Below are 16,221 nucleotides of genomic sequence, written 5' to 3' on the forward strand. Positions count from 1 at the left end.
TTGTAGAGGCTTGGCGAAGCAAAGAAGTATATATAGATAGATCTGTTGACTGTTCTGTTGACTATTGGGTTGAAGTGTCGCGTGAGACGTGTTGTTGGATGTGGTTATATCCATCAATATCCAGCAACCCCTAATCTATGTCATGTAACATTCAAGTGTAAAACGGGATTCACAAAAAACAAAAAAGTGTAAGTAGGCCAGGTAAATAATTTACGGTTCAAGGATAAAGAAGGGATAAAGATGACCGGTATTTTAGCCATTTATGTCAAAAGTCGCTGCTAATAAGCAAAAATAGTCGAACCAAAGAGAAAAATAAGCGTTCAAAATGTCGAGGCTGATAAGTTGCTACTAATAACCTAGCACAAATTTTTCCCGTACAAGTCAAACCCTAAAACCTATTAACAACGACCTTTCTACTATTAGCAACGACAAAAGTCGACGCTAATAATAAAATATTAGCATTAACTAGTATGTCATCCCTAATGTTATATTTAAATTAAAATTAAAAAACATCAACGTTGATATTCAATTGTCGAAACTGATAATAGGTCAACATGATCATATTTTTTGGTTGACATTATTGATCATCCTATAGCACTTTGATTTTATTTTTTATTTTTTATTTTTTATTTTTTATTTTTATTTTTAACTTTCTAAACAAATACCCTAAGATCAAATATTGTGGGTTTTGGGAGGGAGCCGCTGCATGAAAAATGAAAGACTACAACTTTTTATGTGTGTTTTGAAGAGGGAGAAACTAAATGAAAAAAATGAGAAGTAGCAAACCCTAGTAAGAGGGGCATTATTATAAATTGAGAGAGAGAGAGAGAGAGAGAGACAGGGGGGGACCACTTTGATTTACATAAAGCAATCATTTTTATAAGCTTGTTTTGGAAAAGAAGAAATTAAATAAAGGAAAATTAATTAATCTAACTGAGAGAGACGTTATTTTGTATCCAATGTCTTTTTATTTACTTTTATATTTTTTTTTAGGAGGCAGGGTGGATGCTTCCTCGTCCTCACCCCCTCCCCATCTCCATTAGTTACGTGGTATTTAGAAAGAGTCGAGTATATTTTTCAAGTATATCTTTTGACGTCTTCTCGAAATTAGTTTGGACCGTTTCATTGATTGGTGGCCTTTGTTTTGTCATTTTTACTAATACCCCACACGTGTCAACTAGATAGGCACCAAAAGTCGCCAGTCTTTTTTTTTTTTTTTTTTTCAAAAGAAAAGTCTCTCTCGTAAATTGTAAGTACATATGTCATTCTGATGCAGATTACAGGTCCCCTGGAAGTGCGATCAAGCGCACGTGTACCTGTGATCGAGTGCACTTCCAGACACTTGCGCACCAGGCCCCTGGTTGTGCAATCGATCGCACTTGTACCTGCGATCGATCACACATGGAGCTGTTTATGTTACATTCCACATCTTTATTAGGTTAAGCCGTCTTTATTTCCTTGTTTTAGTAGGATTAGGGTTTTAAGAGTCAATATTTCGTTATTTTATTAGGTTTAGGGTTTTTGGGGTATTTATGCCATATTTTATTATATTTAGAGTTTTGGGCTATAAATATATGCTTATAGCCTCCAGAGAAAACAGTTGTTGTTTATTATTGATTTTGATTAATGAGAATACTCAGAGTTGAGTTTATTCCTCTTTTCCTTCAAAACCTAGAGAGTATCTAGTTTTGTCAAGAAGAATTCTTAGATCTTTGATAGAATCTAGATCTGGAGTTATTTATCCGCTGCTTATTGATATTATTCACTGCAACCCACTAAGTTACGCTGCATCAGTTGGTATTAGAGCTCAATTACTTTCCATGAATGGGGAGGAGCAACCGCTTTGCAGGCATGAACAAGGTGTACGTGCGCACAGAGACAACACATAAGGAGCAACTGACGATTCGTTTGAGGCGCATGAGTGGTGGGCCGAACAATTGTCGTCGCCAACCAAGACCGCTATTCGCGGAGACGAAAGGCAAATTTATCGCTAAACATTGGCAACTCAAGGAGGCTCAATTCTGGGCTATGTGGTATCAACTCGAAGACCTCACTACCCAAATATCCAACTTGTGTAGTCACAATGGGAATGGATCTAGAAATCCGTTTACGGAGCGCCGAACGTAGGGACGTAAGCACCTTGCGCAAGCTCAGGCCATTCAGCGGGTGAGTAGATTCAAACTCGATACATCGGAATTCCAAGATTGCTTGCAACCCAAAGAGTTCACGGTGGCGGAAAAAAAATAGAAAATTTCCACAAAAAGAAGTACCTAGGGAGAGGGCGGATGTGGTGCCTAGAGAGGCGGCGGAGATTAAGAGTCAACCGATTGTCGTGGAGGAAGAAGATGTATTTACTGAAGAAGATTGCTTGGTAGATTGGGCCTCTCCACCAATCTATGACACCTATCCCGACGAAGAGGTGAGTTATATACACCAAGTGTTTGATGAAAGTCCTAAACGAGAATTCTTTCATTTGGAAGTTGATTTCCTTGGAGTAGATGTTATCTTATCAAAAACTTTTAACCAAAGTTGTGATGAAATCTATGGGGTGGAGGCGACTTGTCTATTAAAGAGTGAAGGGGTTTTTGTGAATACTTTGGGGATTCTCATAGCATGTGGGAAGGGAAAGGCACGGCAAGAGCATGGCAAACCTACACGACAAGGGGAGGCACAAGGTCTTCAATATAAGTGTGGCAGTGTGTTGATGAATAAGGCCATCACGTTTATTATGGGGTGTGGCCTTGTTGTGATTTTGAGCAGAGGAGAATGGAATGAGTTGACAGGGCATCTGAAGGACCGCAGAAAGAACTGGTCGAATTCGAGGGCGAATTCTCTCCAACAAGGGGAGAATGATGCAGATCGCAAGTCCTCTAGAAGTGCGATCAAGCGCACGTGTACCTGTGATCGAGCACACTTCCAGACACTTGCGCACTAGGCCCCTGGTTGTGCGATCGATTGTACTTGTACCTATGATCGATCGCACACGGAGCTGTTTATGTTACATTCCGCATCTTTATTAGGTTAAGCCGTCTTTATTTCCTTGTTTTAGTAGGATTAGGGTTTTGGGAGTCAATACTTCGTTATTTTATTAGGTTAAGGGTTTTTGGAGTATTTATGTCATATTTTATTATGTTTAGGGTTTTGGGCTTTAAATATATGCTTATAGCCTCAAGAGAAAACAGTTGTTTATTATTGATTTTGATTAATGAGAATACTCAGAGTTGAGTTTATTCCTCTTTTCCTTCAAAACCTAGAGAATATCTAGTTTTGTCAAGAAGAATTCTTAGATCTTTGATAGAATCTAGATCTGGAGTTATTTATCCGCTACTTATTGATGTTCTTCACTGCAGCCCACTAAGTTACGCTGCATCACATTCATTCCCCTCTCATCCCTCTATATATTTACTTCTTTCCTTCGCTAAGTCTCTCTACATTTCCTACAAAAACCCTTTGTCCATACTCTCATTGAATGACTTGTTGTGCAAAATATCTACCTAAATTAATAGGTAAATAATTGTATGTTTTACCTGCAAATGCACAAGGTCAACATAGTAGTATATGGTGCAAGTACAGGATTATTCCCACGAGGATTGCTGAATTTTCGTTTAAAAATAAATTCCTTAAGTAAAACAAAGATTGATTGAGTTGATAATGATAAAAAGGTAGGGCTTTGATATCCACTACTAATTTTGTTCAGCTAATATAACAATATGCCAATGCTTTGATCATGTTATGCATATCTAATGTTTGTCAACCTAAGGGCATGGGTGTATACTCCTTAAGCTATAGATTTTCCTAAGCAACGAGTTAGGCATGGGTGTATACTCTAACTCTTTTCTTTCCTAAAGGATTTAGCTTGGTATATACTAAGTTGTTCTTTAGAAATGCATATGTTCTATGGAAATCGACAAACACACGAGACCTAGGGCATGGGTGTATACTCTCGGTTCCCCATGTTGATTTACCCAAGAATCACGGTGTGGATTCTTTTGTTATTTATGTTAAACCCAGGACTCGGTTATCCAAATTGATCTAACTAACTAGTCCATATCACATGCATATGTTGACCAGGCACACACATATGAGGAATTCATGCAAGCAGGTATTAATCAAGTTAAATAGCACAACAAGATCATCACAAAGGCGCCAATATTGAAATATTAATTAAATATAACTAGGGCTTCAATCTAGCCCTACTAAATAAATTAGCTACACATAGAGTTGATGTTAAACATCTTCATAAAAGAAAAGAAAAGAAAAGAAAAGAATAAACCTGAGACATGAACTTGAAGAGCCCCTTTTCTTCTCCTTACAAAGCATATCTATTCTAGAAGCTTAAGGATCTATTTATAGGTTTTAGAAGTCCTTGGCAAAGTAGTAAACCTAGGGATTTCGTAGGGTTTTGAGACCTATTACAATTGGGAGTTGGAAAACCCTCATATGGAAAGAGGGACATTCTGGCCAACACTTGATCTGTCTCCTGCGCACGGGTGTGATCGATCGCAACCCGTGTGCGCTCGATCGTAGGTCTGCGATCGATCCTCTTCTGGCATGCGCTCAATCGCTCCTGGCCTGATTTGTCTCGATCGCAGGTACCTTGTGATCGATCGCAGTATCAGGGAGCTCCAATTCTTCCCATCTTCTCTCTTTGAGCCCAAATCGTCTAGATTTACTTCATTTTCTTCCAAAAGCCTGGAAAAAGTATGAAATACACAAAAAGGAATTAAAATGGCATAATTAACCAAAACCAAAGGATTAAAACATGCAAGTTAAGGGCTGAAAATATGAATATTTTAGCACTTATCATGACTAAACCATGGCCACCGAGCAACACACCCAACAGGAAACAATACCCCACATAGCCATTGTGCCCACTCCAGGGATTGGCCATCTCATCCCACTCATTAAGCTCGCAAAGCGACTCGTCGTCCACCACTTCCTGGTCACCATACTCATCCCCACAGATAGTTCACCCCTGAAACCTCAAAAAGCCATTCTTGATGCCCTACCCAACTCCATATCCTCCATATTTCTTCCTCTCGTGAACCTTGACGACCTCCCCGTGGACATTTTGGCCGAGACCCGGATCGCACTCACCTTGACTCTGTCCCTCCTTGCCCTACGAGACTCTTTCAAGGTATTAGCCGAGTCAACTCGGCTAGTGGCCTCGGTGGTTGATTTATTTGGTACGAAGGTGTTTGATGTGGCTAAAGAATTAGGTGTTTCTTCCTACATTTTTTTTCCCTTCAACCGCGATGGCCTTGTCATTGATCTTTTCCATACCAGAGCTCGATCAAACATACTCTTGTGAGTACAGAGACTTGCCTGAACCGGTCAAATTACCCGGTTGTGGGCCGATGCATGGGTACGATCTGGCAGACGTGTTTCAAGATAGAAAGAACGAGGTCTATAAAGGGATTCTACAAATAGCCAAACGATACCCTCTTGCTACTGGAATTATGGTTATTCTGGATTTGAAATAGGGTTGTTTTAAAGCTTTGATGGAAGGAAAAGAGGGCTGGCCACCAGTTTACCCAGTTGGACCGCTTGTTCAATCTGGTTTAGACTATAGGATTGAAGGTTTCGAGTGTTTAAGGTGGTTGGATAAGCAGCCAAATAATTTAGTGTTATTCGTTTCATTTGGTAGCAATGGGACGCTTTCACATGAGCAGCTACATGAATTGGCCTTAGGACTTGAAATGAGCGGGCAGAGATTTCTATGGGTTGTTAGGAGCCCAAATGAGAAAGCTGCGAATGCCGCTTACTTCAGCGGACAAAGCGCAAATGATCATTTTACTTTTCTACCGGACGGGTTCTTGGAGAGGACAAAAGGGTTGGGTCTAGTGGTGCCCACTTGGGCACCTCAAGTACAGATCCTAAAGCATACCTCGACCAGGGGGTTCCTGAGCCACTGTGGGTGGAATTCAACCCTGGAGAGCATTGTGCACAGCATGCCGTTGATTGCATGGCCCCTCTACGCAGAGCAAAGGATGAACTCTGTACTACTAGCTGATGATTTAAAGGTTGCTTTGAGGGTCAAAGTCAATGACAAAGGCCTGGTGGGACACACAGATATTGCAAACTATGCAAGAGAGGTAATTGAGGGAGAAAAAGGAATATTGCTAAAGAGTAAAATGAAAGAAATAAAGAATGTAGCTAAAAGGGCTTTGAGCCAAGATGGGTCATCAACAAAATCACTAGCCGAGATGGCTGAGATATGGAAGAGTCACAAAAAATAATAATAATAATAACAATAATAATATAGTAATAATAATAATAGGGGACATATATTCCAAATAGTATTTATTGTGTTTCTTGGTGATTTTTGTTAGAGAATATGTAGGTTTTTCCCACATTGCTTATGTATGAAAGTCTCTCTCCCTTTGGATTCTATATATTGAGGCTTTCTATGTACTATCAAATTACTCAATAAAGGCAAGATGGAGCCTATAGAGCTTTAGTGTGTGGATGTCACCTTAATTATATTATCTCTTTCTCTTGTTTATTATTGTTCTGCATTCTATACTCATCACATTATGAGTTCTTACATGGTATCAGAGCTAATAGGCTAATGCAAATTATTAGATTTTGGAGTTCAATTTTTAATTTTGTTTTTTAGCATTTGGTTTGGATTGTTTTCACAACCATGAAACTCCTTATTTCTTTTATTTTTGTTTCCACCATAAGTTTGTTAGAGTTTTTTTACTGGTTCGGAAATTTATTTGCCAGATTTTATTTCTTTGGGTGTTGGTACTACAGGTTTTCACTGGTCAGAAAACGTGTAGGCTGATTTCCACCCATCACATTGGTTCCCGTTTCCGGCCAAATCTAGAAAATAATTTCATAATAAGTTCCACACCTTTATCATAGCCCCATTTGGAAAAATAATTCCAGAAACAAGCTTGCGAGTCACAAATCTACCATTTTGTGGAAGATCCATCATGAACAGCCCCTACACGCGCCGCCCATCGGAACTGTTGGCCTCTCCACGCGCCATCACTATCCTCCAATCACCTCGGTGATCGCACCATTTGATAAATTAGGTGCCTAAAACCACCACTACATGCTCCATCACGAGCCAAAAGAAGGTTCAGCCCGTTCGCCCATACTCTCACGCGCCACCACGCGCCGCCACCACCCGGTAATAGAAGTAACCACCAGAGCCAGAATGGGAGGCTGCTGATCTACAAAACCACTTCAGGTACCAACCATCCAAAGACACGCTGCCACGCATTGCTTCTCTCGGTAGAGCCCTCCTTCACGGACAGCCTCCGGACCTCGCACACTGCCACCTTCGTCTAGTTCCAAAACACCATCGCCACTTCTTAGCCATAAGTAGCCGATCTAGGTGTCCATTCAGAGAACACGCTGTTTGTACCGCCTACCCATTCATCCATGCATTGGCGACAACTTTCAGCGCGCCCACATGCCTCCTTAAAGCGCTTCTCACCTCAGAAATAATGCGAATATATAGATCAGTGACTATTGAGTCCAGATTCACCAAGTTCTGCCTCACCGGAAGCACCACGCGCCGTCAAGAAGTCCTGCTGGACTTGCAGCATCCATTCACGCGCTGGGATTCCTTATGCGAGTGAGATCCACGTGCCTAATGCTAATATGCGCATGTGATAAGCACCGAATGTTGCACATTCAAGCCCCTTAATTTGCATATGTTAATTCCTTAGCGTTGTTATTTGTTTGATTTTGTTTTGTTTTTGTGTTTTCAGGTTATAAATAAAGATGCAATTAATTCCATTCATTTTGGGCTTAAAAGCACACTTTGAGAAGACCTAGAAGATATGATTAAACTTAAACTTAAAGGAAGGGATTAATTCGAAATTTCTCAAATTGGAGTCAAAATCGGATTGGATTCGAATTTGGATTCTGCATATGTCTCGGTATTTTGGCATAACTTTCGGCTCAAATATCCGATTGAGGTGATTCAAGCGGAAATGGAAAGCTAACTAAAATTTCTACAAATAACTGTGAAATAGTATTTTCCTAATTCGGAGCGCCGCAATGCCAAAATCGCCCCTCTAGATAGGAACGCAATTCTGGGCGAATCCTACTCCGATTTGGATTTGGTTTTCAGTCTCCCAATTGGACTGGGAGACTGCTCTCCGGTTTTCTCAGGGTTTCTAGGGCTTCTAGGACTCTCCTAAGCCCTATAAATAGGCCTTTAAGCATTGAGAAGAAACGCACTACTTCTTAGAGCTAGAAATCAGAAAATTGTCTTTGGAGCTTAGAAGATTATGAGCGGCTAAACCCCTTCGTGGGGTGTTGATGTAACCCTATCCAAGCACAATGGTTTGATTGTATTTAATTTCTAGATTTTCAATTTATGCATGTTGATTGTATAACTATGAGGATTGCTACATTTGATTTATGTTCTTAATTATTAAATGCAATTGTTTTTAAATTCCAAAATCAATATTTGTGAAATTCTTCTCTTGTCTTAGAAAGTATTTTACTTTTGTTGATCTCAAATCATTCTTGTTTTCTGTGATTATGAGGATGATGGTTATACAATGGGTTTAATTGACATATTATCAATAGGATTTGATAAGCCATGCCTAGGGAAGACGGATTGTACTACACCCTAGTTTAGTGTAATTTAGGTAGACAATCCATGCTAATCGAAGATGGGTTACACTTATTCATTGATTGTATGTATCCTATTAAAGAATTTGATAATTTATACCAAGGGAAGACGGGTCGTACCACATCTTAGTGGTTTGGTGGACGACCCGTGCCAACCGAAGATAGATTATGCTTATTCTTTAACAAGGTAGTTTCTTGTTATTTATAACATGCATAGAATGAATTTCTGGGATTAATTATGATTAACCATTGTTGTGCGGATAGAGGTGAAGTCAATACTCTACACTCTCTCTCTTATTTTAAATATCTTTTATTTTCATGCACTTTAGTTTCAAAGAAAATCAAATCAATTCTCTTTTGAATTAAGTTAATTTTTAATCTTTTGAATTTTGATAATAAAACCCCTGCAGTCCTTGAGGTTCGACACCCTCTCTATAGCCGTATTCTACAAAGATTAGTCCTATTGCGAGTGGTTATTTTTATAATTGATATTTTTGGTCACAAAAATACCACATCAATTTTTGGCGCCGTTGCCGGGGACTGCTTAACGGTTTCATTATCTAAATTTAGAGATTAATTTTAGCTTAATGATTTATTTTTCTGTTTTAAGTTGCTAATTTTAATTCTGTTTTGTGTTTTGGTTTTTATTTTTTTTTGAATTTGCAAACAGGTTCGTAAGCTGCCTTCTCTGTGTCTGCGATCGAGCGCAGGTCGTGTGCGATCGAGCGCACAGACACATTCCAACAGGAACCAAGTCAGCAGCGCTCGAGCCCTTTTCTCCTGCGCTCGCACCCATCTGCGGCAGTACGCTCGAGCGCACCTTGCCGTGCGATCGAGCGCACTTGCGGCAACCTGCATCCAAAACCCTAAGTGCATTTAAGGCTGTTTGTGAGTTTTTATTTTTATTTATTTTTATTTTTCTATTGTTATTTTATGTTAATTCTATTTGTTTAGTTCATGTGGGGAGGCATTCCAACACCTCATGGACCATGTTCATATTGCTATAGTCCTTATCATCATGTTAGAGATTGTCCTACATCGGGACAATTTTCTAATTATTCTTATGAGCATATGAACAGACCGTTCTCTAGACTGGGGAATGGCCATTATTCTGATCCCCATAACCCGGCATGGAGCAACCAGTCTAATCTCTCGTGGCAAGCTCAAGCTCCTGGGAATTATGCTCCACAACGTCATGAACTGTACCATCAGGCATATCCGCAATTCAATGATCAATCCTATTCTCTTCAATATCAAGCAACTCCACAACAGATATACCAGGCCACACCACCTCCCTCAGATTCTAATTTTGAGGCTCGGATACTAAAAATGATAAGTGAGCTAACGGGTGAGATAAAGCAGACGGTGAAATCTCAATAGGAACTTTATAATCCTCAATTCTTCGCCGAGATAGACTCCAGGATGGAAGCTCATGTTGAACAAATCATCAACCACCTCAATAGGATGGAAGAAGAAGAGCTTCAAAGTCACCCGGTGGCCATTCCTGATGAAAACTACATGGAGGAAGAGAGTACTTTGTGTCATGAGCAAGCTATCACCACACTGAGGAGTGGAGAGGTGGTCGGAAACCACGTGGAAGAAAGGAAGGAGGAGCCAAAGGAGGAGCAAATTGAGGTCCCACAGGATCTACATCGGGAAAAAAGCAAGGAAGCGAGCACTGAGGCTTCTTCACCATCACCTCCTATTCCCGAGATGCCATATGAGCCCCGAGCCCCTGTTCCAGGTAATCTAAAATCTTCATTTTTAGGGACAGATGACACTATCCCAGTCATTATTTCTTATGACTTACCAAGAGGCCAGGAGGGTAGTCTGTTAGGGCTGTTAGACGAGGAAAAAGAGACCATCGAGGTAGAAAAACTCCCCAAGTATTCTCCCCATTTTATTCAAATTCATGATCCCTTTTCGGATGAGAAATTGTTTGGAAATACTCAGAAGGATCTACCTCGATATGCTGACATATGGAATTACCTATTTGTGGGTAAAATTTATTCTCTTTGGTCTAAGAGAAGAAAAGATTGGTGCTTCAAGTTTAAACTTAATGGTCAGAGAACACTGCATACATCAAGGATATGGATTCTGTTGACTTGGCAGATTCCATATATTTTGACTAGATGAGTCAGTTTCATAGGATCAAGTGCAGGCCCTATGCGCTTGACTCTTCACTCCACCAGGGCATATGATTTCCATCCAGGTTTACTTTATCCATTGTTGTTTCATTCCTTGATTATATTTTTACAACAATGTGTGCACTTGATTGGTATTTGGTTGGAGTATCACTCTATTTTTTAGGACAGGTGTTTTTTCATTCAAGTTTGGGGGTATGATATACCCACATCTGCTCATTCAGGTATTCCTATTCTCTTGATCTTATTCTTTAGTTCTATCCATACATTGGGGACAATGTATGATTCAAGTTTGGGGGTATGGAAAAACAAGACACAGTCCATTTTTGTTGTTATGTCATTCTTAAGTATAGGTTGAGCTTTGATTTTGGTTTAAATTTCATTGATAGGCTTAAAGTTGTGAACACATGATCATATGACTTAGGGATTTTGAGTCTTATTACTTACTTTTGGCAACATGAGATGCTTCTTGTTTCAATTTAAATCTATCTTGAGCACACTTGCACATGTCTGTGAGGTATGAATTTTGAGACCAATTATGTTTGTTTTCAATATCTTGAATTATGTTGGGTGACATATTGGGTGAATAACTTTGGCATGTTATTAAAAAAAAAAAAATCAAGTTTGAATTTTTCACTGAGTAACCGGACTTCTTGCCTCATTAAGCAGTGAGTGTTCGCGTCAAAAAGTGAAAATTTTGGGTTGATTAATAAAATGGCTAGCTTAGCTTCGTAGCCTTTTTGACTCGAGTTAGTAAGTCCTTAGGGGTGTCTTTACACCTAATGCCCTAAGGCCATTTGGTTTGGGAGACATTGGCCTAACACTCGATACATGGGTCAACTAGAAAGCTTAAGGGAGCTAAGCATTGCAAAGCATACAATAAAATAAATAAATAAATAAATAAAATGTATGCCTTGGTTGTTTCATTTGATATGAAGTCCAATGAGTTCTGAGATGGTGATTCATTCATATTGGAATTATTTTGAAGCCTCATGACTATGTGTTAGTTCACTTTTCACTAATTGAAATTTGTGTATCTCAATCTGCCATTGGTAAGTGATTTGACTTGTAATTCCTTGGAATTTTGAAGATGGAGTTTATAATTTTAAGATTGCTAATAAATGAGAACCATTATTTTTGTGATACTTTATTCTGTTGAATGACATAATGATGACAATGTTTGTGGGTATCATTCCTGGAAAACCCTCACGAGACTTCACTCGTCCACTAGGGAATTCCTAGGGGTTTAAAAGGCTTGTTGCATACGCTAAATGCAACTGTACATCCCACGAAAGCTGGATTTATTTATTTTTTTTTAATTTTCAGTTTATTTTCTATTTTGTATTGCTAAGGGACTAGCAATATGTAAGTTTGGGGGTGTGATAAGCACCGAATGTTGCACATTCAAGCCCCTTAATTTGCATATGTTAATTCCTTAGCGTTGTTATTTGTTTGATTTTGTTTTGTTTTTGTGTTTTCAGGTTATAAATAAAGATGCAATTAATTCCATTCATTTTGGGCTTAAAAGCACACTTTGAGAAGACCTAGAAGATATGATTAAACTTAAACTTAAAGGAAGGGATTAATTCGAAATTTCTCAAATTGGAGTCAAAATCGGATTGGATTCAAATTTGGATTCTGCATATGTCTCAGTATTTTGGCCATAATGTTTGGATCAAATATCCGATTGAGGTGATTCAAGTAGCAATAGAAAGCTAACTAAAATTTCTACAAATCATTGTGAAATAGTATTTTCCTAATTCGGAGCGCCGCAATGCCAAAATCGCCCCTCTAGATAGGAACGCAATTTTGGGTGAATCCTACTCCGATTTGGATTTGGTTTTCAGTCTCCCAATTGGACTGGGAGACTGCTCTCCGGTTTTCTCAGGGTTTCTAGGGCTTCTAGGACTCTCCTAAGCCCTATAAATAGGCATTTAAGCATTGAGAAGAAACACACCGCTTCTTAGAGTTAGAAATCAGAAAATTGTCTATGGAGCTTAGAAGATTATGAGCGGCTAAACCCCTTCGTGGGGTGTTGATGTAACCCTATCCAAGCACAATGGTTTGATTGTATTTAATTTCTAGATTTTAAATTTATGCATGTTGATTGTATAACTATAAGGATTGCTACATTTGATTTATGTTCTTAATTATTAAATGCAATTGTTCTTAAATTCCAAAATCAATATTTGTGAAATTCTTCTCTTGTCTTAGTGGTTAGGTGGACGATCCGTGCCAACCGAAGATAGATTATGCTTATTCTTTAACAAGGTAGTTTCTTGTTGTTTATAACATGCATAGAATGAATTTCTGTGATTAATTATGATTAACCATTGTTGTGCGGATAGAGGTGAAGTCAATACTCTACACTCTCTCTCTTATTTTAAATATCTTTTATTTTCATGCACTTTAGTTTCAAAGAAAATCAAATCAATTCTCTTTTGAATTAAGTTAATTTTTAATCTTTTGAATTTTGATAATAAAACCCCTGCAGTCCTTGAGGTTCGACACCCTCTCTATAGCCATATTCTACAAAGATTCGTCCTATTGCGAGTGGTTATTTTTATAATTGATATTTTTGGTCACAAAAATACCACATCCGCATGTTTTACATGCACTAGCCTAAAAAAAAAAGAAGTACAAATTAAATAAAAATGAAATTAAAAATTAAAAATTAAAAAAAAAACAAACTAACACTACAAAAAAACAATTTTTTTATGACAGGAGATTTCTGACGTTTTTTAGTGTCTGACACGTCAGAAAATTTTTCTGACGGGTCGTTTCTGACACGTGTCGATTGTCAGAAACATAGATGTCAGGAAAAAAAATTTCTTGACGTGTGAGTGGGTAAAACGTCAGAAAATTCTGACGTTTTACTTTGTCACACATCAGAAAATTTTATGACGTGGTAAAGATTCCACATCAGAAAATTTTTTGACGTGGTATTTCTACCACGTCAGAAAATTGAAAAATTAAATAAAATATTAATTTTTCTTTTTTTTAAATTTTTTCTGGAATTTTTTTTAATTAAAAAATTTATTAATTAAAATTAATTTTCAATTAAATTTTAATTTTTCATTTTTTTGGGAATTCCTCTGCACGGCAGTGAGGGAGCTGCCGTGCCGAGACCCACATTTCTCTGCATCATGGTGCAGATCCCACTCCCTTTCTTCTTTTCTCAATTCTCTCTCTCTCTTGATTTTTTCTCCAGCTCTAGCTCCCATTACTGATCCATTTAATTTTCTCACTCTGTCCCTCTTCTTTTCGATCTCCATGGTGCAGATCTGCACCATGGTTTGAGTTTTTGAAAATATTTTCAAAAACTCAAACCGAAAACATCTTCAAAAAATTAAAACCAACCATCAAGAAATCAAAAAATCAATCTGAAAAACCCAAAAAATCTTCTTATCGATCTTCTCCTCTTCTTCTTCTTCTTCTTCTCTTCTCCTTTTTTTTCGTTTTTTTTTTTCTTCTTCTTCTCTTCTGCTTTTTTTTTTCTTTTTTTTTCTTCTTCTTCTCTTCTCCTCTTCTTTTTCTTTTTCTTCTTCTTCTTCTGCTTTCTTTGATCTGCTGCATGCTTCTCAATTTTTCCCCTTTCACCTTCTGTTTTTCTTCATCCTCTAGACTGCAGAGAAACAAGGAAGCAGGGAGATTGAGACAGGAGAGTGAATGTGCTGGAAAAAAAAATGAAGAGGTAAAAATTAATAAGTGGGAAAAGTTGAGGGCGGAAATAAAAAGAGGGAAAGAAATTCAAAATCCCGCCTAGTGGGGGGCCAATCGAGGTAATTTCCTGACGTGCCAGGTGTTGCACGTCAGAAATTTCTGACGTGCAACACCTGGCACGTTAGAAAAAATATAAAATTATATTATATATATAATTTTCTGACGTGGCACTGTAGCACGTCAGAATTTTCTGATGTGGCACATTCCAACGTCAGAAAAATTCTGACATGGTAAATGTGGCCACGTCAGAAAATATATAATTTTTTAAAATTGCTAAATCTGTAATAATTTTCTGACGTGGGAATAGTACCACGTCAGAACATTGCTGACGTGGCAACAAAATATTTACTGTAGCCACGTCAGAAAATCCCATTTTTTTTTGTAGTGTAACCAAAAATAAATAAAAAAGAAAAAATCAAAACAAAACAAAAACAAAAAAAACAAAACAAAATAAAACAAAAACAAAAAAAACAAAACAAAACAAATCAAACCTTTTGAACCCGGTCTATCCGGGTCAGTTTTTTTTTTTTTTTTTTTTTTTTTTTTTGGGTCAATATGGCCCTATATCCAGCCCACCTTTAGGGTCCAATTCACTTTAGCACTCATGATCCAGCCAAATGTTCGGCCCAGTCCACTATTCCAGCTGCTACCACCAGCAACTGCCGCCAGTAGCCTAGTCACTTGACGCCGTCGTATAATCCGATCATCTTCGGCCACATTTTCCGGTGAGAAAAAAAAATCGGTTAAGAAAAGAAAAGAAAATAGCCCAAAGAGGCATGTTGGCCCAAGTGGCGAAACAACAAAATGGGAGATAAGTTGGTTTGTTTGTTTAGAGTTTTTTGAAGAGGCTGAAGTTGCCCATATCCTTTTGGCATTTTGTTGGCCCATTATTTGGTTGTCTATTGTTGTTATGTTTGACATAGACCCATATTTTTGCATTTGTGGTATTATTTAAAACCTAGGCCCGATCTTTCTTGTATTGTTTAAAATCAGGCCCTCTTTAGCCCATAGTTGGCTTCCTTTTAAGGCCCACTCCGGCCAAAAGGTTTCAATGTTGAAATTCGAAGTTCACAACCGCCGATGTTTCAAATTCTGGCCCCATCAACTCCAACCATCTTCCCCGGCCACCATTTCCTCCAACGAGTTTCCGACCACCATCTCGTCTTCTATGGGCATGGCCTATTTAACCCTCTTGATCATGTGTCAATTAAAGCCATTGTATAATCATCATCCGTATAATCATAGAAAACAAGAATTATTTGAGTTCAATAAAGGTAAAAAGCTTTCTAAGATAAGAGAAGAATTTCACCAATATTGAGTGTTGAAATTAAGAACAATTGTATTAAAATATTAAGAAAAAAATCAAATAGTAGCACTCTTCTAAATTATACAACCATCATGCATAAGCAGAAAATCTTTAAATTAAGACACAATCAAACCATTGTGCTTGGATAGGGCTACATCAATACCCCACGAAGGGTTTAGCCACTCATGACTCTGCTAGGATGGCCTCCTACCATGATCTTCTTCTCTTCAAGCCTCCAAAAAGTTATTTATGAATTTTGCTCTAAGCTAGCAGTGTGTCTTTCTTCATTGGTTAGCTAGATGCCTATTTATAAGGAGCAAACAAACCCTAAAAAAACTGTAGGCAGTCACCTAGTCCAAGTAAGAGACTGAAAACCCTTTCCAAGGTGGAATTGGACTTCTAGCGGATTTGGAGGCCCGTGTGCGCTCGAGCCTAGGGAATGGTGCA

The 16,221-nt window shown here is 38.3% G+C and overlaps 1 pseudogene; it reads left to right on the forward strand.

Moving 5' to 3' along the window:
* The first annotated feature begins 4,816 nt into the window (after positions 1-4,816).
* Positions 4,817-6,239, forward strand: LOC132174285 (hydroquinone glucosyltransferase pseudogene; annotated as a pseudogene).
* The last annotated feature ends 9,982 nt before the right edge of the window (positions 6,240-16,221 follow it).

Source organism: Corylus avellana, chromosome 3, assembly GCF_965113065.1.
Source record: "Corylus avellana chromosome 3, dhCorAvel1.hap1.2, whole genome shotgun sequence".
NCBI lineage: Eukaryota > Viridiplantae > Streptophyta > Magnoliopsida > Fagales > Betulaceae > Corylus > Corylus avellana.